This window comes from Syngnathus floridae, chromosome 2 (genome assembly GCF_059516105.1).
Source record: "Syngnathus floridae isolate MCC-2025c chromosome 2, RoL_Sflo_1.0, whole genome shotgun sequence".
Lineage (NCBI taxonomy): Eukaryota > Metazoa > Chordata > Actinopteri > Syngnathiformes > Syngnathidae > Syngnathus > Syngnathus floridae.
The window spans coordinates 21,367,367-21,393,000 of record NC_142414.1 but is presented as its reverse complement, the minus strand read 5'-3'; the positions used below and the strand labels follow the sequence as shown (position 1 = coordinate 21,393,000).

General features: G+C 40.6%; 1 protein-coding gene across 4 annotated transcripts in view; it reads right to left on the bottom strand.

Annotated features, from left to right (window-relative positions):
* The window catches only part of LOC148402575 (plexin-A1-like), a 178,090-nt gene that overhangs the window by 140,409 nt on the left and 12,047 nt on the right, over positions 1-25,634 (bottom strand). For 2 of the 4 annotated variants that reach the window (XM_088359936.1, XM_088359963.1), the window contains exon 2: positions 21,291-21,440. The exons of 1 other annotated variant lie outside the window; for it this stretch is intronic. The gene's annotated coding sequence lies outside the window, so the exon portion shown is untranslated. Of the gene's footprint in view, positions 1-6,566; positions 6,681-21,290; positions 21,441-25,634 lie in introns of those variants that run through there. One more of the 4 variants, XM_088359947.1, reaches the window with a different exon arrangement.

The window sequence follows — 25,634 nt, the reverse complement described above, 5'->3', positions numbered from 1 at the left end:
GTTATGCATTGCAATTTTTTTTCTGATGTTGCGGCTTAAATGTGAAATTCCTACACGGATTGAACCGTATTTACCTCTTAGCAACTGCTCTGTCGTGGGTCATTCGGAATGTGAATCACATGAAGTTACCCTTAAGCTTGCAACACATGATCAGCAGCATAAGAAATAGTTGACACAAGTGGGACTCAATGCTTGCTTGGTGCGCTTGTTCTGAAATATGCTGCTCATTTTATGCATTTTGGGGCACTTTATCACTTTGAAAAAAAATGCACATGCACTGCCACTCAATATCTGAGTCTGATCTGTTTTATTTAACATCATGCACCGTGTAACAGATGGTATCAAAGTTAAAGTCACAGCACAGGTCAGGAGAGGATTGCAAAGAGGCACTGGAAGCGTACAGACTCTTGAACGTGAGGAGATTTTGATTTGGAATCCATTTTTCAAAAGGCATTTTGACTAGCTGCTAATACGGCTAGATGGAGTCCACTCACAGCCTCCACTTCTGGTTCTCTGGATGAGAGACGGAATGGATGGGGAATTTGTTGAATAGCTCCATAGTCACACAAGCTGCCAGCAAAAACATCATTTGAACATTTGTCCAACATGATTAGATATACTGATACATCCATCTAGCCAACCAGCCATTTTCTGTACCACTTATACTGTTCAGTGCCACTTGGGAGGTGAAGGTCTCAATAAAATCCACCAAAATCATGCTACAATGCTTGTGCCACAGCATAGACCTGCCTTTAGCTGGTGTCAGTAATAGAAAACACCCTCGGCCCACAAAAACGCTTACTCTGGCATGGGGACAAATTCTCAAATATGCTAAAGGAAACTTGCACCTGTCCAAAAATCAAAATGCGGCAGCTTTTAAAGCCAGAGTGCACTGCGCTGCCTACAAAAATTGAGTCCTTTGTGTGTGGCTAGCAGCCCACAGTTGATTGCTGAAAGCAGGAAGGATAATGGGCAAGAGGAGAAGGTACGTAAATTTAAATTGTCTTTATCAGAAATAATGCTATGCATCTTCTTTGCAATAGTCCTTTCTTTGTTTCAGCAGCAATGACTACAGCCGTTTTGTGATCTTGTGAAGTGAAAACATCTCTGTGGCTGATGAAATTATGTTGACTCAAAACTGATGAAATTGTTGTCTCATAATTTCATCACTTAGAAAGAAAGCTTAATAAACTGCAATGGCACTGAGGAGAATGCAGACCTTTTCCATTGGAAAAACATATCCTAAATTGGATCGGTGCATTCTAGAGGTAGACCTCTCTTAAAATTGAATTAATCATCCCTGTGTCATACCAAAATTGTACAGAAAATTCCATCAGTACATTCACAACTTTTTACTTCACCTCCATGCTACAGACAAAGTAATCATACGATACTAGCAATAATAAACTCCTCCATTGTCCAATGTAATAAAGGGAATGTGGTATGGAGTGTTTGAGTTGGCGTGGGCTTCTGTACCACGAGGCTGAAACATAGTGGTGCCTTTACGGTCATATTCCACCATACGAATACACCAGCAGTTTAACATTCGACCCACAAACACACAGATTTGAACTTTTTACATTTACAGCACACTCGCCCACACTTTTATAGCAACTCATTGTATTGGCTAAAGAGAAGAAGTGATGACAGAGCAGCTCTCAGGAAAACAGGGCTGTCAAACTTGTTTTCATCGGCTATATCGTAGTTACGGCGGCCCTCAGACGACCTGTTGTAACAGTAAAAATATAAAATTGCTTGCAGTGTAAGAGGACCCCAAAAATCAGTGCAGAAAGTGAACAAAATCCAAACAAAAATCTCATTTTCTATACACCCATTTCAGTATGTTCCCTGGCCAGAAGCAAAGCTGCTCTGAATTTGTCTACAATGCTAGTTTTGTTGGCCTTGCATTTGATAAATATAATTTTTATGATTTGTAGGTTTTTTAACAGAAGTCAAGGGAAAATGTCGCAAGCGTTTGCTAGCCATGTGACATTACATGACATTGTGACATTGTGGCCTTCAGTTGGACACCTGCTCTTTAGACCTTCATGTTAGATCCTGTATTCTCTAGTTAGATGACATACCTACACAGTAGTAATAACGTTTCCAGACCAATAATGTTCACGCACACCCACGAGGATAGGTGAACTCATCATTAGCTCACAGAGAGCTGTGTAGTTGAGTCCTAATCATTTGTAATCTGAGCGAGTCTCCTCAACAATATACTCATTCTGTCTCAGAGACCTCCATCAGGAAAGGGATTTAAGGATTTAATAGATACAGTTCAATCCTGACAGCAATTATATGTGTAAGAGCTCTTAACATGTAAGCCAGACTTTTATTAAAAACTCATTTCCGTGCCCATTGTGAGCATAGGTCAGCCAACACTTGCTGGCAGGCTTGTTTCAATCAGAAAAGGATTTATTTGACACTTTGGAGTAGACAGCGTGCTTAAAGGGAGGGACAATGAAATAAAGTGTCTATAAATAATCTCTGGTGAGTATGATGTATTGCATTTGAAGTTTTCAGACTTTTGTCATTTTATATTAATACCGATCAAGAACTGCTCCAATTGATATTGTTGTGTAGGGGTTTGGAATTATCAAGCAGAAGATAAAGGGTTAACTATGTTTATTGTTTCAGCAACCTAAACACGTAAAATGCGCTTCTCAATAAGCACTGGAACAAAACAATGCGTCAAGCTTTGACGTGAATGATTTTGACATGTCCTTGTTTGTCAGGTCCTTCGCAGCTTTCTTATATGATTTTTCGCTCACTTTAGTGAAAAATGTGGCCAGGAAATGAATCACTCTGGAATAAACTGCTTACAGTCATTACAGCAGTGCTAAAACAACATGTCTAATAACTGCCTCAGAGCTTAAATTCACGAGTGGTGTTGAGTGGCTGATGGTGTTGTTTGCGTCCTTTATCTAAATGTCAATAGCAACTTTTGTCCACGTTAGTGCTTCCTCCCCTTTGTTAGGATAAACATTTGTGGTACTAGAGAGTGCTTCCGAGCCACTTGATATTTGGGCTTGCACATTTCTTTCAGGTAAGCTTCAAATTCTGAAACCAAGTGCACCTTTGTCATTGTTCTAAAAGTAAATTAAACATTGAAGCTGTCCTGGGGCAGACCAAGATATATTTTGTTGTTAATATTGCTTTTTAGACACATTGCACATGTAAAACTGACACTACTGTATATTAAATATGTGCTGACAAATCATAAACACAGCAATAGCTCCCATGAGGAGTGTCGAAATGAGTTTGTGTGCGTCTATGTGTCCACAGTCATGATAGTGTGCGTGCGTGCGTGCGTGCGTGCGTGCGTGCGTGCGTGCGTGCGTGCGTGCGTGCGTGCGTGCGTGCGTGCGTGCGTGCGTGCGTGCGTGCGTGCGTGCGGATATGTGTGAGTGAGTGTGTGTGTAGAGCCTCCAAAGCAGGGACCCTGGAGCTAAAGCCATTTAGCGGGGCTTTAAGTGCTTGAATAGGCCAAAACCACACTTCTTTATCAGGGAATTTGGCGAAGATAATCGAAGCTGGCTGCTAACCACAGAACAGCAATTTCGCAGTTTAAGAAAATGAGAGGGAGGGAACAATGAAGGATGTACTAGGAGGGAGATGGAGGGGGCATTGGGGGATGATGATGTGGGGAAAAAAATGGCACAGTCCATTATTCTAAATCTGCATTAAAAAAAGAACTCCACAGTGTTTTTGTTTGTATGTTTGTAAATGCGGAAAAATAATAACAATACCAGAACACACAATGACAAAATTGCTGAAATTCCGAAACGGCGTGAAAATCAAGGGCCACCTATTTGGAGGCTTTAGCGATGCATCCCATCCATCTTTATAGTGGAGTTGCATTAGATGCCTGTTTTATTGTGGCGGCGGCGGCGCTGGCTGTAAAGTGAGCTGTCAGTACAAATGTTCAGCCACCATTAGGAAGGCGAAGACGTAAACACACTAATTTGACAACGGCTGATCTGCGAGACATTGGAGCCAAGCCGCCTTTAACGACCAATATCCTTCTCATTTTACGACATCAGATTAAATCACGTGAGCCGGATGAGGACAAGCTATATTGCGACATAAATAGCAATAAAAATCTTGCAGATATAAAATGGATGATGTACTGATATGTACACGATACAAGTAGCACAGCTTTTTTTAGTGATCACCTCTACAGGAGACTTATTGTTGCTGCTGTGATAAAGCCTTTAAAAAAAACAAGAAGCTATTCTTGACCCCATTTTGACCTCAGAGCTTCTTCAGCTGTCTTGCCACACACATGAAAAGTCTCTATTTGTTTGCAAGTTTTTTGTGAGTTTATAGCTTTGTGTCGTGAGCTAAAATTTGACTTATAAGCAAGCTCCTAATATGCCAAAAAAAAAAAAAAAAAACAGGAAGCGGCCCACTCACCAATGCACTTTTAGCTGTTTATAATGGGACAGTCAAACACAAATACAAAATGACGAGAGAAACATGGAGCGATTCCATCACTGTATTTGTTCTGCGGCAAATGGCAAACGGGGATCACTCATTAGACCGCACAATTTAAAGGCAGTGTGACGTTCAGTTTAATTACCCTATTCTATATATCTTTAAAATTATTTTATATTTCATTTACATTCCCTTTTAATATCATATTTGACAGTACAGTACCACAAACACTTAGTGGCAACATGTCTTCATGTCTGCCTGACAGTCCTGCCGTTTGGGCCTCAGATCTCGCTTCGACATTCCTATGTGGATTTTGCATGCTCTCCTGATGCAGGTAAAGTGTCAATTTATTTATGAGTGGTTGCCTCTCACCCAAAGTCAGCTGGACTACGCTCAAGCTCAACTGCGACTCAAATGAAGAAAAGCACTATAGAAAATAAATGGACTGATGTTTCCTGGCCCCATTGTTTTGATCATGAATTCTCAACCACATAACTCCAGCCACAAAGAACCCTATTGCAGCAGGAAATTGAACTTCCTTCAGCACCTACTCTGTAGCTGACCACAAACTCTGCCCGGAAAAGTTCATTTGCCTGCGAGGCAACGATGAATAAAGCATCAGATTATTGATGCAATAATTTGTAACAATAGTAGGGGGCTATAATTAGCAGCTCTCATCACAAGTACCCTACGTTAACCCAAAACAACAAGCACAGGTTGACATGACCGCAACAAGTCAACAGTTTTTCAAACCAGAAAGTTAAATTGGTTGTCAATGAGGAGCAAGCGGTTCACATGCCTCCAGTGTGGCAGACGTTGAACTGCAGTTTAGGTATTTATGTACCTTTGCAGTGCTTTATGTTGCTATTTATTTCTAATCTCTCTTCAAAGCCTGTATGTCAGAGAGCTTTCTTTGGCATATCCTGCATTCATCTCGTTATAAGATCAAATGCTGCAAAGCACATGCACAGCAATAACGTCAACACACACACACACACACACACACACACACACATACATGCACACACTCTACACAGGAGATAATGTAACTGCTCTTTCAGCGGCCTTAACACAGATGTCAAGCCATATTACACTTGATTAAACAGTGTCGCTCCAATCAGGCCCTCGCACACCTACACATGCACACAAATACATATGCATACCTTAAGGCAAGATGGGGCATATGCAACACACTCACCCTCACAAATTTGGTGAAATGTGTCTTCATGTGCATCACAGGGAGGGCCAGTGTTAGCGCACGTGCGTGCGAGTGTGTGTATGCCCGTGCACGCTCATGTGCCACAATATCTCCGGGTTTGAATGCATGTGTCATCTATTCGTATGTCATAGCTACTCTGATGTGACCTTTAAACACAGATATTTTCTTCCCAGCCTGCAAGCAACACTGCTAACACAATTACACTGGGCTAATGAACAGAGGACCCTGACACACAAACACACACACATGAAAACACACACACGCACTTTCCTTCATGCATATCAATCTCCTTGCAAAGGCTACATTTGCATCTTTAATATAAATGAAAGTGCTTATTAAAGTTCATGCCGATGTTAAGATCAGATTGACTAAATCCAAAGTGTTTAACCTATCACACCTCCTCTCCTTCTTGGCTGCTTTTAAAACCAACCACCTTTGCTTTTCCTGGGTCTGCACATAAGGATGCCTACTAATATGTGTCAGGAAATAAAAGCTGAACTGTTGGTATCTCCTCACAGAATCATTTTTTATACATAGTTCCAAAAAAATCCCTGTGAAGAAAAAATGATCTGGTTAACCAACAATGACTGCTTTGTACGTATCCGTGGTAAAAAAAAAAAAAAAAAAGACCTTTAGGTGACTTGGCAGTATATTTTTAAAAAACAAAACACATCATTCATCATAATGCAAGCCGGTTGTAATGTTTCTGAAGCAGTTGTCTCACCATACGTCATACCACCAATAACCTCTCCTCTACACATTACAGACACTTAGAATTGCTACATGATACTAAATGAACAACATGCTTTGGTTCTATGCTGTAACTCCACAGCTAATAAAAGCTGGACCCAATGTGAAAACAAGGTTGGTCACAGTAGAACAGGGAAGATTGTTATGGCCCTACCATTTGCAGTTGGATGGGATGATGCAGCTTGCTGACTCTGGTTGTGATTAACAAGTGTTAGCACTGACAGCATACAAGGCCCCAGCCTTGGAGGGTGGTGGGCGGGGGAAGAAGGTCTAACCCGCCTCTTATGTGTGCAGGCGGCCTGCAGTTGAACCTAACTTCTGACCTCCCTGTAGGCCAGCAAAAATGCAAAGACAATTTCCCTCTGAGAAATGACAAACTATTACAAGAGTGTCACCAAAGTGTAATCAGCAAATGAGAAATTTCTTCGACTGTTTCCTGCAGTGTGTGCCAACATGTGTACCGCTTGCATTAAACTGATGACCAGGGGTGGTGCTGTTTCTAGTACCAGAGCTGGATTTTATTTTTAATGGAAATTAAACTTGTATTAATAATGTACTTTGTTTTACAACAATCTATTAATATTTCACATCATTGGTTGATGGCTGTCATCCACCACTGTAATGTGGTGTCTTATGTGTGATGAAACATCCTTGTAAGATGGACGTTCAAGGTGAGGTTAGGAATAAAGATAGCAGGGAGGGGGGGTAGAGAGAATAAATCTTGACAAGTTCAACTTTGGTCCACAAATGCAGCACATTCTGTACCTTTATCCTTGTAAAAACATTGCTTTCTTTAGTCATCTTTCCCTTCTCTGAGTTGCCTTTCCTAACACATACATACATAGATAAGTCAACTAAGGTAAAAGTAAACTAAAACTGTGACTTTCATTTCTGAAGCCCATCAATGTTTAATAATAAGAACAGGAGACAATTATTACAGTATATTATGAAACAGTTCCTTCTGTTATGTTACTTATTGAATTTATTCCTCTCATCTTTTTTATGTAACAGATATTCATTCGCTGCTGTTGTAAACCTTGAGGCAAATGCTTGCAAGCAATAATTCAGCTGAGTGGGGGCAAGAACGTGGTCCAGAATTTGGCAGGCTATAAGAGTTTCTGAAATTATGACCTTAGTGATTTAGCTGTCCTGGTAAATATAGGAGATCCCTCAGAAAATGTTAATCATTTTGGACACAAAAGCATTTGGACATCTGGTCATTCCAGCTTGGGGAAGTGGGAAAAAAAGTCAAACTTCACCATTCCACTCTTCTAAGAAGTTTAGCGTGTCTGTACAAATTTTGACAATAGTCAGTCGGCATAATATTTGTTGACATCTGATTGATACGATTTAGGTCGGGGCTCACAAATGCTTCCACACCAAACTCTCCTGAGCACACCTTTATGGACCTTCTTTTTGCATTTGATCATAGTCATGCTGTAATGAAAGCGTGCTGCTCCCACAAAACAGGAAGTGCACAATTGGTAAGATGAAGACTAGTCTCAATACTTTCTTAGTACAGAAAAGCAATAACAGGTCCAATGAGGTGAGCAGCAGGAATTCAGCATAAATCTGTATTTTGGAACATATTGATGATGAACAGATGGGGAAAATCAACACACCCAAGGTGCTGCTGATGTTTCCCGGCTTCTGTGGTTCATGCCAAGGGCAAGCGAGAAAACAAATAAATACCGCCCCTCCGTGAATCATCATCATATGTCATATCATTCATTCACAGTTGAAAACCTTCTGCTGCTGCCACTGCTGCTGCTGCTGCTGCCGCTGAAGAAATATTTAGTCACACAAGGCTTCAGTCTTTGTAAAAGTTCTGCCACTAAACGGTTTTCCTTCAGGCATTTGGAGAGAGCACCCGTGGGCCTGAAGGTCAGCGGGGCCGTGAGATCATCCAAAGGCCTCGCGCCAAGAGAAAGACTGAGAATGTCTCTCAGCATGTCTGCTCGGAGGCAGCAATCTAATACTGTAAACATGATGTCAACTTCAAACCGGGAGACAAAACCCCACAGGATGCTGAACTCTTCACTTCACATGGGAAGATTGACAGCGCTCAACAGCTCCATCTTGACCAGTTTTTTTGGTTTCGAGCATTTCAAACACGCGCACACACGTACGCACGGACGCACGCACGCACGCACGCACGCACTCACTCACTCACTCACTCACTCACTCACTCACTCACTCACTCACTCACTCACTCACTCACTCACTCACTCACTCACTCACTCACTCACTCTTCCCTTATTTTACCCATCTATCATTATTCCCTATGAAAGCTTGCAATTGTAGTAGTCCCAAGTGTGCAAGAAGGATTTGTGAGATTGCATACCTGTATTTTTGCAAGTTTTACAGATCTCAGTTTGAGTCATAGGTCAAGTTTTCAATTTTTGGCCAACCTGGCAATTTTGTATATCTCTTCACTGACTATTCTTTCCTTTAGGAGCTGAAGAATGATATTCAATGTCATTACTCATAGATCGCCTACCACCTAGAACAGATGCATACCTGCTCATGACGGGAAAATGGACAAGCGACTTCCTTTGCCTCGGACAAATGTTACATACCGTTTTCGTAACATCTAACTAAAAAGGTGCATCCTCAAACAGTGACAGAGTGTAAACAGGTAGAATCATACTCATGCATGATAATGGCGTGTGTGTTTGTGCATGTGTTTGTGTGTATGTGTTTGAGAGCAAGTGAGTGAAATGAGAAGGAAATCTCCTAAGATTGTGACAACAAGTCCCATTTGTGGTGATAAAATCAGTTAATCTGGCCCCTCTCAGCATCAGCCCAATTCATTTCCCCAAAGGACTTCTGGAGTAGGGTAGCGCACACACACGCACAGATGTTTGAGCAGAGTTGATATACTCATTGCAGTTGAGAAGTAATCCCCTTCAATGTAGCCCATATAAGATTTCACCACAGGCATGTTTCTTTTAAACAGGACTTAAAAGTCCACACATCATCAACATACAAATGGTTTTGCGTGTGTGAACACTTAGTGATACACTTTAAGATAAAACCGTCAACCTGAGGCCCAGACATGAATGAGGCATGTGCTCCTTGTCCCGGCTCTCTTGAGCTGCTATTACCTAGCCACAAAATATGGAAATAAAAAAAGAGCTGTGGATCCCGGTGTAAAAGAAAATGCCAGAAATATTGAAACAGGAATTATATAAATAGGCATCACCAATATTCAGGCTTGACCTACAACTGCAGTTTTGACATTGAGAGCAAAGCAGCTACATATGAGGCAAAGTCAGGATGGCTACACAAAAACTGATATATAAAAATTATGCATAACAAAAACTGTCGAAGAGCATGCCTTCTTTGTCATCATTTCCCCCTTTGTTAAAACTTGTTTTTACTGTTTTATGAACTTGATTTTGAATTCACAGTCTTTATGAAAGTGACTTTCTGCTTCAAGCAATAACACTTTGTCTCTTAAATGACTTTCTGCAGTATCCTGGTGGGCTAAAATAGCCTTTTTGGTTAGAGTTTTAGCAACACCTGTTGCTTTGGCACACATTTACAGCCTAGAGATTTCTTTTGTAATAACTGATGTCAACAGGGCGCAGTACATTAAGAATCACTCAACCCTGAAAATGTGAAAATAAATTGCAATTTTCTGTGGTTCAGTAAAATCACCCAAAACATCCCTTCTTGTTTCTGTTGAACAAAAGTGAAGGACAGACAACACAGTGAATGAGTCAATGTGACATCATCCTCCAAGTGCAACACTTCGGTTTTGTGCGCTCCCACACAGCAGTGACAGTTTAGCATGTAACACAGCAAAGGGTGGTTTTAATCAGGGAACGAGGAATTCGACCCATAACCCTTGCCCATGACCCATTGCAGTTGCTGCTGCCTTATCTGATTGGGCCGTCTGGCACAGTAATCGTTTCCAGAACCCAAACAGGGTCGCTGAGAATGAATGGAGGGGAACGAATGGCGCTCAAGAAACGAGATTGTTTGGAAGTTCCACAGGCTGTCTGTGTTAAAACTCCAGCTTAGACAATCTAATGGAGACACCATGTTGATGCTTACTAAACGAATTCAGGCCTGACTACTTGAAATTGAAACAGAAATTCAACAAGCTTGGTGAAACTTCATTTTGAACAGTGAACGGTGTGAAATCCAAATCTTGATGTTGCTACAATACAGACTGGTGGAGAGTGAATAAGAGATGATCAATACGGATAGATGGAGGGATAGATGGACAGATCATTTTCGATCTTGGTTATTTTTTAGACCAGTGATTCTCCACTGGTGGATCAAGACCCAAAAGTGGGTTGGAGACCCATTTTACAAATGTGCTCTAGCTACTCCATAAACAAATACTATGGGTCATCTCAGCCTTTGGCTAACAGATGTCATAGCGAGCTATATGCATTTGACAGTGTGTTAATCTCAGTTCGAACTGTGTTTATAAATGTAACATACTGTAGATGTCTTTTCAGATGTTATTTTTAAAAAAAGAAAATGTGCAATCGTTCTTAACAAAATGGGTCACTACTCCGCAACAATCAGAAAATGTGGGTTCCAAGTTGATAAGAGTTATGAGCCACTGATAAAGACAGGGCTACCTAAAAAAATGACTCTGTGATGTTGAGATGAAAAGATAAAAATCACACTCCTGTGTTTCTGTCAGGAAGTTGGGAATATAAATGTTCACTATAAAAGTGAAAGCCAAGGCTGGCTATAAACAAACAGTACACTTGGTTTATTTTCTTTATACGCACTGCATAAAATGTTAATGTCACAAAGTCACAGATGATGTTTCATGCACAGAGTGCTGCCAATAAATCCCTCTTAAATCACAGAATGAGTGGCACTTCATCACTTTTCCATGTTTGCGTTGCCATCCTATCTAGACGGTCATTTCCACCCTCTGCAATGTTTCCTGTCTTACTTTGGAGCATCAGCATGCAGCCAGAATCGCATCAACTGCCTCCTCTCCCACCCCCATGGTAGTTATAGGTCACTCACATACACAATTACATGCAGAATACGCATCCCCAGGTTTAAAGGTGCTCATGTCGACACTCATGACAATGTGTTTGATGTATAGGTCAAGGTAAATGTACATCATGTAGCTCCACTATCGTTCCCTACAGGTGAACCTCTTCAACAAAGCTCCCTTATCTCCACAAGTGCAAAGCTGCACTTGTCTTACAGTATTGAAGTCAAAATCTTACAAAAATTGTAATGACAAAAAAGATGTCATTTGCAAGGTGCAACATTACACAAATAAATGTATGACTGCTTTAAGATGAGGACTGCTGAGTATGCCATACTTAAGTTACATTTTGGCATGAGTCTGACAAACAATAAAAAAAAACAACACGCTTGACATCGGGTGTCCTTATTTTATTTTATTTACATTTGAGGCTATTGCTGAAAAAGAATTACAGTAAAGCGACTGAACTCTCGCTAGTTGTGTTTGTTCAATCATTAAATCATATGTTGTTGTTGTTTTTTTTTTTACCAAATGATCCTATTACTAGATCTAGACCTGGCAGTCACTGGAGAGACATTTTTCTAACAAATTGCAACTTTTTAATCAAAATATTTCAACTTCATTCTCATTACATTAAAACACATTTCTAATAATTTTCAATGTGATAATATTAACAATTCCATATGTCACAACCAAAACAACACTGTTGGACCTGAAGGTAGCACGAGCTGCCACAATGTGCCCAACTCACCAGGAAAGTCCTAACTACTGACTTCTATGAATTTCAGAAAGTTCAGATCCACACTGAGGAATAATTTTAATTTTCATTATTGGCATCATGGCCAGATAGTTTTTTTCCATCATAATGCACCATTCCCACTTACAATCACGCCGGAACCAAACCCAGATTTCTCTCATGGCAGTAAAATTGCCCCTTTTTAAATATATGACTGGAATGTTTGATATTCCACAGTAAATCTATGCTACTGAAGAAAAACATGGCTTGAACTCCTGCAGGAGCCAGTCAAGTCCACAAGGAAAAATGAAATACGTTAAAACAATTCCCTTCCTGCTATTTACTCAGAAGAAAGAATGTGCTTAAAGCAAGCCAGTGGCCCCAATGGCTACACACACAAACACGCTGACTCAAACACGTTATAGTCACATAAACAATTTCACAGTTATATACACACGCATGGGCATGCTGTTCTGCACACACACAAACAGTCCACATAGACAAATAAACACAGGATGTAAAGTAGTCCGAGCTGTGTCAGTCACATATTCAAACTTATAAGCTTCTCGATCTGACATTTAGAAATACGTAGTGAAAGATGTTGTGAAGCAAAAGTGTTGTTACTACTAATTAAATGGTTAACTTATTTTCATACTTTGACCATTCCGAGAGTTGGAAAAATTACACGGATATTTCATTACGCTTTAAAAGTTAAAACAAAGGCATTTGTGCTCATTGACAGTGGTTACGTTTGGTGCCATAGTTCGCTTGCCTGTTTTTGGTGGAGGCAGCGTGGATTCCGTTCCCATTCAATGACAGTGAGGATGTGAAAGTAAATGTTTGTCCTCATCTATATGTGCCGTGCCATTGACTGGCTAGCAGCCCAGCGTGTATCTGTCTTTTTCCAAAGGCGCATGGTGGGACAGAATCCAGCTCCCCACAAACCTGAACTGGATAAGCGCTAAAGAAAATGGATGAGTGAATTCAAGAGTAAAGACACTAAAACATCATTTTGAATATTATATACAGTAATAAAGTTTGCAAAATGTTTATTATATTTCCTTGATTTTATTCAGGGGGGAAAGTTTCCTTTATATTTCCACAACAATACGATTCAAAATGATTGGTAGAGCAATAATGGATATGAATTGATCCTCAGTTGCTTGAACCTGGAACAATAATCTGACGTGGCAGTCCAGACCCAAATCCTGTGGAGGCCCATCACTTAACATGTGTTACCATGAAATATTAGTCTCATAAATGTCCCTGATATTGCGTCCTTGAGGGGAAGAGCGAGACCAATAAAATCAAAGTAAAACTTTAAACGGCTATTCCTTTCATTCTTTTGGGTATAGAGACTAAGGGACAAATATAACAGAGTATGACAGAGAATACAGAGACAAGGGAGGAAAACCCACACCAAAGAATGGCACTCAATTCCAAGTGTGGAGAAAGGAAGAAGAAAGACAAATCGGGACAAGAAAAAAGGGAATCACAGTAAGCCCCATTAGGCAGACTTCATTGAAGGCTTTCGTTGCACTTGGGGAAAAAAAAAAGCTTTTGCTACCACTTCCACAAAACTCAATACATTCACTCCAATTTCTGATCCATTTGCAAGCACCATGTCCGTCTCACCTCACAATGGTTCCCCATGCGTCACAGGCTTGTAAAGTTAGTGATTCATGGGCCAATTTCAACGTCCAAGTCGCAATACTTTCAAGCTGAAAACCTCAAGGTGCATTGGATACGTTTCATCATTTTTCTGACCCTGCACTGTTCCACTTTGCTTCAGGGGTAGAAATGGAAGCATTTACTATCAACAGCACAACGCTTATGTGCTCCATCATCCATATCCTTGCCTTTATCCTTGCGTGCTCGGGAATTTGAAGGTGACAGAATCGCACACAATGGCAAAAGAGGAAAAGGAACAGGAATTTGTATGAGGCTATATAGACAATTATTTATGATATATATATATGTATATATACGTATATGTGTGTGTGTCTGTGTGTGTGTGTGTGTGTACGTGTGTGTGTGTGTGTGTGTGTGTGTGTGTGTGTGTGTGTGTGTGTGTGTGTGCGTGCGTACGTGTGTGTGTGTGTGCGTATGTGTGTGTGTGTGTGTGTGTGTTCATGCATTCGTGCATGTGTAGATATGGGGCCAAGACTTGAAGCCTGAACTTCAGAACTTTGAGGCAGCTGTGCTAAGCAATTGTCCACAGTGCTGCTAGGCCATACATTAGTTGCTGCTCATTATGAACTTATTTTCATCACGAGGCTTGCTTGGTCTCATGTCATCAATATGTTCTACAACTCCTGTGGTGGTGCACAGAGTTGAGCAACTTTTGTACAAGTCAAATGTGCTGAAGAAGGATTGCCAAGATAAAACTACTGGTTTTGACAAGATGTTCCAACGGATAAATCAGTTCATAAGTCATCACCATCTCTGACCACAGACCAGAGAACCTAAGCCGCATGCTGCAGTCAGCGGCTTCAGGGAGTTTGAGAGCATACCTTCTTGCCTGTCCTTGTGTAATACGCTGAACCCACACGCTCCACTTTTCATGAGCGATGAGAGGATGCACCCCACGGTTCACTAATCCTGTTCCTCAAAGTCAGACACAACCTTACAGTCACCTCTCTCTCGCACTCTCTCTCTCTCTCACACACACACACACACACGCACGCGCACGCGCACGCGCACACACACACACACACACACACACACACACACACACACACACACACACACACACACACACACGTTTGTTTGAGTGAGCACTCAACAAAATGAGGTGAGCCTCAATTTGTGTGTGAGATGATCAGAGGGCGGGTCACTGTTCTCTCTGACTCAGCAGTTATGATAGCACCTTCATTTATTTCATCCTCAACACTGAGCCAAGTGGGCGAGTGCCAGGAGGCTTTTCGCAGATGTTTAAAACACAACATTGACTGCAAAGTGAGCTTCTGTCGGCTTTCAACATGAGGAAAAGAACTTATTTCGCTCCATCAACCTTGTTGCCACATTTCAATGTTTGGTCTAATTTAGGACCAGTCAAGCAGAGAGCATGCAGTGCACTGGAGCTGATTTAATTCACGTTGAGATAACTTTTTATCTTATTCTCCCAGCGACCAATCAGATGGTCGAAAGTTTGGACGACTAAAAGTTGAGAAATGGTTTTAATGTTGATAGAAAGTTGATAATTGGTATGAATTGTAAATTATATTAGCAACTTAATATTGCCAATGTTTAATGCACACCACATCATAAATCTCCAATCTAAATCCTGAAATGTTTCTCTTGAGTCTTGACTGACATGCAATCCAATGTTGATGTTTGCATTGCATCGCATCTTCTTGTCCTCACTTCCGAGAGGCCTCCATCACAACTAGAACAGGAACAAGAACGGGTTTATGCAGGATTAAATCAACAAATCTCACTGTCACCGTGCAACCATTCACTCATCTTAACACACTCATTTTTGCCTCACTGCTTACGGTTGCTTTTTCCCCCTCCTCCTATGTCATTTCATTCACTTTCTCACATTTTTCCTCATCTCTCGCCTCATTTGTTTTCCACAAGGACGTTGCTCGTTTGACGAACTCATACTTCTCCAGCCACTTATTTGAACGCCTGCACTTGAAGGAGAAGAAGAAAGGACCGACACAAGCAATACATGACCTGCATAATTTCTAGAGGTCATGCATTTGTGTAATTAGATGTGTGCGCATTATTACACTGAACATGTTTCCCAATAATTTGTAGATGTTTTCAAAAACATTCCGCCTAATATTTTTACAAGACAAAATTATTACCGTCGCTTCTCTCCTTACCAGAGGAAACGCTGAGGAATTAAGACGAAGTACGTGTTGAAAATGTACGCCTCTAGAGCTCCAACAAAAATGTTAACTGTATGACCTCAGCTACCGCAAATCCTGGATCAGCTATCTTTTAGAATAAATTGGGCTCTCCCTCTGAAACGGATAAATAAGCTCTAGTGACCTTATCTTGGATCACATATGTGATGCCAGATATGTCAAGAAAGACAACAGAATTTCCTGCTAGATCATTAAAATCTCTACCTAACCTCATATTAATAGGCCTAGACAGAAAATTGTAAAAGCCACAACTTTTTGGCTGCAACGAAGGAGACGCAGCTCTCAGAAGACTGCAGTACAGTGCTACAAACTATAACCACCATGATGATGAACATATTTTAATATCTCGGTGTCAAACAAAATTAACATCATTAAAGGAGGCATATCATACTAAATCAAGTTTTTAGCCATGTTAAAATGTTAACTAAAACTCCCCTCAGAGTGGTGTTTTCATCCATTCACACATCTTGGAGTATTCCTGCTCATTCCAACCAGGTTCTCACTTTGTGACATCACAAAGTGAGGAGCCACCCCATATCACCCCTGCAAACCCAACACACGCATGTGTGGCTTTTATTGTATATTCCTCGAGCCATTTGGTACCAAGCAGTATCGATATATTGGGGGGGGAAATGTTTTTTTTCCAATATCACCTTTGCCAATTAATTCATTTCTACTGTAATATGCTTGCCAGTTTGCACAAAAATCAGTATTACCATGAAAAATGGTTGGGGACCACTGGTACACTATACTGTTGTCTATGCAAGCGTTGACACACACACACATGCATAGATACCCTCGCTGCACTGATTATTCTGCTGCCTCAACTGTTCAGACTGCGCAGAGCATAAGGCCTAAATTGGTCCTACGGGACTTCACAGCACAAGCTCTATGCTCAGCAGATGAAAAAAAAGAAGCTAAAATTATTTTAATCGCTGACTAAACAACAGCGGAACTGTCTAAACAGACTCAAACACAAGGACAAGAGTTTAGGCACCATTCATCTGACTACAGAGCAGGTGTTAACATCATAAAGTTCCCTTACAAGTTGATGGTTTCATCTTGGGAAGTGTTTGCGTTTTGGAAGTGAGTAAAAGGGTCTTGCACTGAGCCGTCACATCAGAGCACACGTCTACTCTTACAAGAGGAACTATTTCAATCTGGCCGCTCTGTTTGATGTGCACGACCTTTCAGAAAAATGATAGCAAGAACTTAAAAACTCTTTTTACTTCATTTTATCCTTGACCTTGCCTCCTGTTTATTTCATATTAAAGTAGAGCGTTGTAGTTACTGTCAGGATCGGTAACGTTGGAGAAACGAAAAAGAAAAAAAGACCAAGGAAGGGAGGGTCCATGCAGGGTCACTATCATTTTTGAAAGTGACAGCTACTTCTTGGGCACAAATTCATGTGAAGTGCTACCATGCAATTCGATACACCCTTCTGAAATAAATTGACTCAAATTACCTTTTGATGATATGATTAAATGTTATCGTGAATAATGAATTAATTTATGAGATGACACCAATCATGTTAATAAGTTCTCATGAATGAGGAAAAAGAAAATGATCAACAAATGTCATTATATTTATGCATCTCTGCCAGTAGTCAAATTTTCAAAAGATGACATCTACAGCATTCCTTGAAAACTCATCATGTCCCATCCAGTAAAAATTAGACCAAACATCCTTCTCCAATCTCCACATGACCATTAAGATGCAAAGTCTGTAAGTATACATGTTGATAAGGTTTATAATATATTCATGCTTGGTGTGCATTATTGATGATAAAATTGGCTCTCGCTTAAGTTGATTTCTGTGTACATCATGCATTTCAGATGCAACATTCTCAAAGATGACAAAGGTTCATCTGGTTTTTAGTTTGAAATTATTATATTTTGCCAAAGATGGAGTTCAAAGAATGTGATTTAACATTAAAGGGCTTCAGGCAGAAATCACATTTTGCAATGACATCACTGATGTTGCTTATGTGCTGCATATATTTATGGCACAAATATCAAGCTAAAATACTAAAGGTCTCGCCTAATACATGCCTTTGTTTTAGGTATTAATGGACCAAAACGAAATGTTTCCAAATATATTTTGGTAAATAATCATGGGACTTTTTTCCTGCCAAATACTGGAATCTGTTTCAAAAGATCTTTATCAGACATACCCTACTTTAAACGAAACTGAATAAATTCAATTTTTTTTATATTAACCATCCACAGCTTACGTTAACATGACAACAACCAAGTAAAAGTCACAGTTTTCACAAAAAATAAAAAAATTAGTAATAAATGCAGGAATGGCAGACCTCCTCTTTTTAGACCCGTTTTAAAATGTAGAAAATATATATACAAGACTTCAGTCCACAAAAACACATTCATTTTGTTTTTAGTTGAGAACCACGTTGTGTAATTGGGCCTGAAAATGATGGGTCTGCAGCGATTACTTCATTTTAACTCCACCACTGACATCTCAATCAAAAGCCATCTCTTAACCTCCTTAGCCTACATTTAAATGGAATGTGTAGGCCAACCCAGACTGAGTGATAAAAGTTTTGATTTAAACAATGTCCTCCAAACATCTTATTCCAATTCTGACCTTAACTGGTGTTTTGTAGGGCCATGTGGGTTCACATCTCAGCTGAAGAGTAGAAGCGCATGGTGAGCAAGCTGCCACTGCGGCGACCAAAACCGCATTTAAATGTCAAATCCGAAAACGTTCCATCTATGACATCCTGAGACGTGTTACAAGGAGCACACGCCGCCACGGCTTTATCGGGCAGCGACATTGCCGTCCAACACGCTGCAGGCACTTCAAGTATGAAGCCGCTCTGCACACACACACCGCATGCTGCGTGGTCGACTGTCAGCAGAGAGCGCCGACCCCCCTCCTCCTTCAGCAGACACACCAAAGCTGAAGCAGTTGGTGATTTGGTCAAAACAAGGCACGTTCCTGCTAGGCAAGGTGGTGAGGAGCCAACATTGACCCATGTGCTTGTTCAGTCATTGTCAACGGAATTCAAGGAAACTGTTGATGATATTCCAAAATACTCAAACCATAAACATTAATGTCACAAAGCCAAACAGTTGTTGCCCATAACCTGTGCCAGAAAGGAATCAATTCAGTCTCAACTACTTTGCATTCTGAAGATGAACAACATGACGTCAGCTGTGGGAAGTCTATCTTTATCCACACTGAATTAAACTCCTCCAACGACATTGGCAAAGATGCAATTCTATACAGCATTCAGTACCTTCAGAGGTTTTCCGAGCTCGTTCCAAATAACTGACTCACTGATTCAATTTCCCCACATGCCACACCGAAGCAGTCAAATTTGGCCACAAATACAGTATGCCATAGTACAAAGATATTATGTTTGGGTATTCTAAGGGGGTAATAGCTTTTGACCAGTCTTCTTTTACAAGAAGACCAAAGCGTAAACATTTGTCACAAACTGTATTAACAAATGGTCATCTGTGACCATGAGGGCTAGGGGCCATACACTTCCTTTCCTGTCTTGTAGGAGGCAGTCGTGTACATTGCTTATCGTGACCGTGTAATGAAATACAGTACTCAAAATAAAAAATTAAACAAATCACAGAATTCTAACAGTAAAAGCAATTAGCAAGAAAGTAAAGTGCATTTGATGTATGTGTAAAGGCGTGGGAGATCAATAAACGTTTATGCAAAATTGTGTAAAGAAAAATTCTTCTTGGGAAAATCCTGTTAACAAACTCATACAATTGGAAACACTGCTTGCTTGGTGTAACCAGGGCAAAATATGTATTTTTTAGGGCTTTGATTGAATTTAGAGACCACCAACAAAATCCTCAAAGCCCCGTTTTTTTAACTAAAGGCTGAACTGTGATGGCACCAAACATACACACACTACTAGAAAGGAGTGGGATCAAATTAATAATAAAGACTGCGGGACTAAATTAGGTAATTAGGTTACAGGCTGCCAGAAGCAGACGCAACATCAGAGTCAGATCCTGACTCACTTTGCACGCACAACTGCAAGTCTAACAGCGGCGTATCAGCATCACTACGTCACTATGCAACATTAGTTTGCATGCCAAGGTGGCGTTCTGTGTACATTTGCAAGTGCTTGTACTCATTGAAGCCACAGTCTGATATCACACATCCTCACAAGACACAAAGAACAAAATGAGCTCCCGAAGCACAAACTTACACACACATTCTTACCTTCGAGCAGGCTTGGCACATGAAAAGTGATCAACCAACTTACCTCATTTTCACTTTCCAAGTTTAAAAAATTGTGACTGTGTGATGGAAACACTCGTAGTTTTTTTCTTCACGTGAACAAGCTTTACATATGCACAGTGGCCATAGCATTAGATACCCCAGTGTTTTTGGTGTCAAACTTGTTTTAAGAGGACCAAAATGCCCACCCACAAACCCAAATACTCACCCCATATTTCATAATTGCCCCTGCATTTTGTTAGTCCAATTTCTTATGGTGAGTTACAAATTTCTAAGTCAAAGTAAGACTGTGGAAAGCTTTTAGGGGCCATATAGAACGATATGTCAGGACAGATCCAGCCTGCAAGCCTTGAGTTAGACACCTATGAGCAAGTGAACCCTAATAACCACATCCACCAGTTAAAGTTGCTGCACTGCATCACACTCAGACGTGTCACTATGCATTTTGGCCACCTTGCGCTACATTAATAGCTTGTTAAATCATTTACCTCTTTGCAGTGTCATTCAGAAGTGAGCATTAATATTCGAGCGCTGTTATTATTATTTATTATTATTATTTTAATTAATATTATAAGGTATGAATAATAATAATTTATTATTATTCATAACTTGCATTGGATGACATGAGACAGTGCAAGTGTACCTAATACCGTGGCCAGTGGGTGGGTGCGTAGAGAGATGAGACTTTGCAGTGCAACCTTTGTGGAAATCGTTGCAGGAGTGCATGAAATAATTCCACATTCTTATATTTCTAAGTGCAATGTACGAGACGTTGCACACAGCCTTTGCGCTGGTGCGTTGAAGCCAACTCCCGCCTTAAAAGAACTTGTGCAGAAACACGGATGCATAAGCCTTTGCGTTCTCATGTGCGCACACACAAACACATTTTGATGCGGAGGATGAAAAGAAAAGGGATGGCTCATCCGCAGACCCGACATTTGTGTAAACCGGACAATGTGACAAGAGGTTCGGGAAATTTTGAATGACCATCGTGCACACTTTAAATGCATGGATGGGTTTATGGATGGAACAAGCACGGGGGAAAAGTTTCGTACTTACTGGTTAACACAGTCCTTATCATTTCTGCCTAGACAAAACTCTTTAAAAGGTGTCAAGGAGGCAGCGGTGGTGCCGTCGTTTAAATTCCCGGCCGAGATGTCAGGCGGCAGCAGAATCAGCACCCGTCCTAAAGCTCAGCTCCGCGGCTTCCTGCGCACAGGAGAGCAGCAGTCAACATGAATGAGAGCGAGGCTGTTCGGCTCAGACATCCAATAATCCAGAGAGAGAGAGAGAGAGAGAGAGAAACAAGAGGGAGAAAGCGAGAGAGAAGGGCGCCCCTTGGCGTCAAAATTGTGTTACAGCGCATTGCCAGGCGCGCCTCTCGATTAGGCCTGAGAGTGGCAGCATTGGACCCATAGAATCAATTTGCCACATTTGTCTGCTTTAGATTTAAATTGCATGTTAAATTGTATGATTTTAGTATAATTCACCCAGCTATTTACTTTCTACAGTGGTTGTCCTCGTTTGGGTAGCAGGTAGAATGGAGCCAATACAGGCAAGTTCAGACCAGAGGTGTTTCCTCCAGTTTGGAGAAAATCTGTAGCAAAATTGAAACTATTACCAGACATTACAAACACTTTATTAACAAATCCTTTCTTTATATAAATTTGGTTGTCACTATTTTCCTTTGACTTCTGAGTTCATCTTCAAATACCAATTAATGGGAAATTGTGCATGTGTGTATAATTCACCTCATGATAAGGTTATTTCAAATGTGCTTGTTCTTCAAAATATTCTTCAAAATCATCACAACCATTTGGGGGGAAACTAAAGTATGACCTGATCAAAAAGGAAATGGACATTCCACTTTAATAAAAATCATGTATGATCATACAAACAGTAAAGTATGAAAATATAAAATCCCCTCCAACACCCATTCTGTAATAAGGATGCTCCACAGAATGCTTTGTTCCCATATTATATCAAAACCTGCATCATTTAAGACAACATTTTACATATGGGGGAATGTGAGCATGATTGTTTTTGTCAATAAGTGTGTGCCCACTGTTTCGCCGGCAACCAGTTCAGATTTATAAAGCAGGGGGTAACCTCCAATTCACTTTCAACCTTAACATGGACAAGCCCAACAGAAAATACATTGATTGACTCCTACCATAGACTTGATATAAGACTGCTTTCCTTCACTTCACTTTTATATCCACACATTCCCATGAGATATTATACAAAAGACTTTGCCTCAGGTTATGTGAAAAAGAAACCAAGCAGACGTAAAATATTAATGTAAGGCTATGTTCATTTTTTGTAGTTGTAGTTTGCAGAGGTGTACAACTGCACTTCATCATAATAGGAGCTGTTTCAAATATTATTCTCACAGTCTGGCCACTCCTTTGTCACACAAAAAGAAGCTAGATTGTGGTAACCCCTTTCCGCAGAGTGAAATGCAAGCGCTATCCTGAAATGTGTTGGCCCTAAAAAGGCAGGAATTCTTGATTTGTGATTTTAACTACATCGAATTGATGGACACTCCCCCAAGTTCTCACCAGCGTGTTGCTATACCAACACGGGAGATAGTAACACACCTCACCCCCACCTCGGCTTCTCTGACCACATCTCAATACTACTGGGCCCAGCCAATAAACCAATGAGGAAATGGTCCAAGCTCACAGTCAGGTAGTCTCAAGGTGTGGTTCAGTCATGCTACCTTTGTGGTTGCTTCAACTGCACAAACTGGCAAATCTTCAGGGAAGTAGAAGCGGACATAGAGGAATACGCCTCCTCCGTCCTGGGCTTCAACCCAATATGTGTTGATGATGGCGCCACACCAAGATCATTAGCATCCACCAGAACCAGCAGGCCTGGCTGAATGTAGAGGTGAAGGCTGGGGCTGCTGCCTTCAGGGCATACAAAGCATCAGGACTCAAGGCAGCAAGAAAAGATCTTGCTGCATGCATCGGGTGGGATAAATACTCCTATGTTCAGAAAATCCAGGCCCCGTGAGCATTTTGAAATGTATTAAGTGCATCACAAAGTACGTCAGACTCATACCACCGACCGGTGGCACACAACAGACGTGAGAAGTACTCAGTACAGGCGTAACTGCAGGTCCCGACACGGCAATCCCAGGGCGCATACCGAGGAACAGTGCCTACCGCAGAAGAAGTACAAAGGATGGGACAGATTAATGTCATTGTCATTCATTCAGTGGGTAAAGACAATTTGAGATTGAAGTGTTTTGCTTTCTTTGCGTGTTCACTGAAAGAATTAAACCCATAATAATGTGTTGTGATACATTATTCAAACAATTACATAAATTGCATACTGTGTTGAATTGATCGAAGATTCACCCATCATGTGATCCTGCAATGACCTTTGAGGCCGCCATGTGGATATCATCTTGATATCCAAGCCCGATGTAGAGTGATGACTCTACAGTTTTCCTCCTCTTTGGGAAGAAGAGAGAGGATGTGGTAAGCGGGTGATACCCTACTGCTTACATTACTGGGCGTGTGACCTGTGTGTCTTATTCGAGAACATCTTCAGTAGAAGTGTTCTATTTTATTAACTCCAATCTGCACCTTGAAGCTACAATCGTACAAATAATTCATTCAGTTGTTCAGCATGAGAAATGGGTTATCTGCTCTCGCATCATCTTAATCATTTACTGAATGGTAGACTGAGATTTTTTCCATGTGACAGTCACTTGACACTGTAGGTAATATCTGATAGCATCTACCAGCCTTTCCAGCTCTAAAAATAATAAAGAATAAAACACACAGAAAAGAGCTTGTTCCAGTAAATCAAAGTCTCAGAGCCTTGCTGCTCACTCTCTATCATGCACATTCCTTAAGGGAAGTCCCAGCACAATAACATCTTGTTAATACTGTACCGTTCTACAGACAGACAATACGGTACAACATTGTGTTGTCATATCAACTGTGGGCATCATAAGACAAGCATTTCAATAGACATAATTTTGCGTTTTTCTTTATTAGAAACCAAATCACACTTGTAATGCATCAAATCATTAATGTAATATACATGTCCTTTTGTCATATAGTTTTACATGTACAGTTAAACATACATATGCATTAGGTTGCTATTGTTATTTGTGGATGGATGCTAAGTCAAGCCTGCTAGTGCATAATGAGTTTTCTTCTTTGAATAAGGGGGTAAGCGATGTTGTGTGTTGTGATATTGATATTGTGCCCCATGTTGACAGCCGACAAGTGAAAAGTCAACGACACTATGGTCTTTTCGCCAGTCAATCACACAGCACTTGTAGAGGCAAACAATTCTCACCCAAATCCACACTGTCACTGAATAGGAAATCAAACTACCGTGCCTAAATATTACTACTAATATTCATTTTATATTTTCATAAGAGTTGTGTGCGTCGCAGAGTCTGGCCACTTTTCACACTGTCGCATTGAGCAAGGAAAAAAATGTAATGTGAGAAAGAGAGTTTGAGCGTTGCTAGGGTAATGATTGCAGGGACATATCTGGGGAGGGGACAAATAAGCTCTCCTCTTACTAAGTCTCCCCACCACACTTTAATACCAATTAAAACAATTCAGTCCCCTTTTGATTAACATAACGTGTTGTTTACTTGTATGTACATTGTGAACTATGTCTCGTCACCGTGGGATAGTGGGAACGTAATTTCGATCTCTTTGTGTGTCTTGGCATGTGAAGAAATTGACAATAAAGCAGACTTTGACTTTGATAACATGTTTTTTTACGAGCTGCCCTTAAATATATAGAAAGTCACCTCACAGAGGATCACTTACACACTCAAGAGGCGAAATGGTGAGCATGGGATGACCTTCCGGAGGTGAATCTACTGATTGGCTAAAACATGAACCAGCCATTCCATTAGTGTACATATGTGCGTGGTGGGGAGTTAGCCAAAATGACGGTGGACAGAATATTAACCAACAGCATTCATTCCATCTCACAAACACCTGATGATACCAAATCATAATTGTAAATTCCCACCACTCCAAAAGGTAATTCATTTATTTATTTTGATGATATTCAAAACTCAATTAATTTTAATATCGGTCTTAAAACAATATTATGCATTTGTCAAAAACCCTAAAGGAAGGCGACAACTAGCTTTTTGGGGGGAGGGGGGGGCTCAACGGCAAAATCAGAGGGTTCTTTGTGTTTTTGAAGCAAACTCTGACAGCAACTGCCCCAACCCACCATTACTGATACGAGCAGCAATGCTGGGAAGAGAGGAAAAAAAGCAGGAGCAGATGATTGGAAGAGAACCAAGAAAGCCAACTATGTGTTTCTTTTTTTTTATTTTGCATCTTAAAAGGGACATCCAGTCATCTGAACTCGTTTTGTCCCTGCTTGTTTTCTGTCATACATCTAACA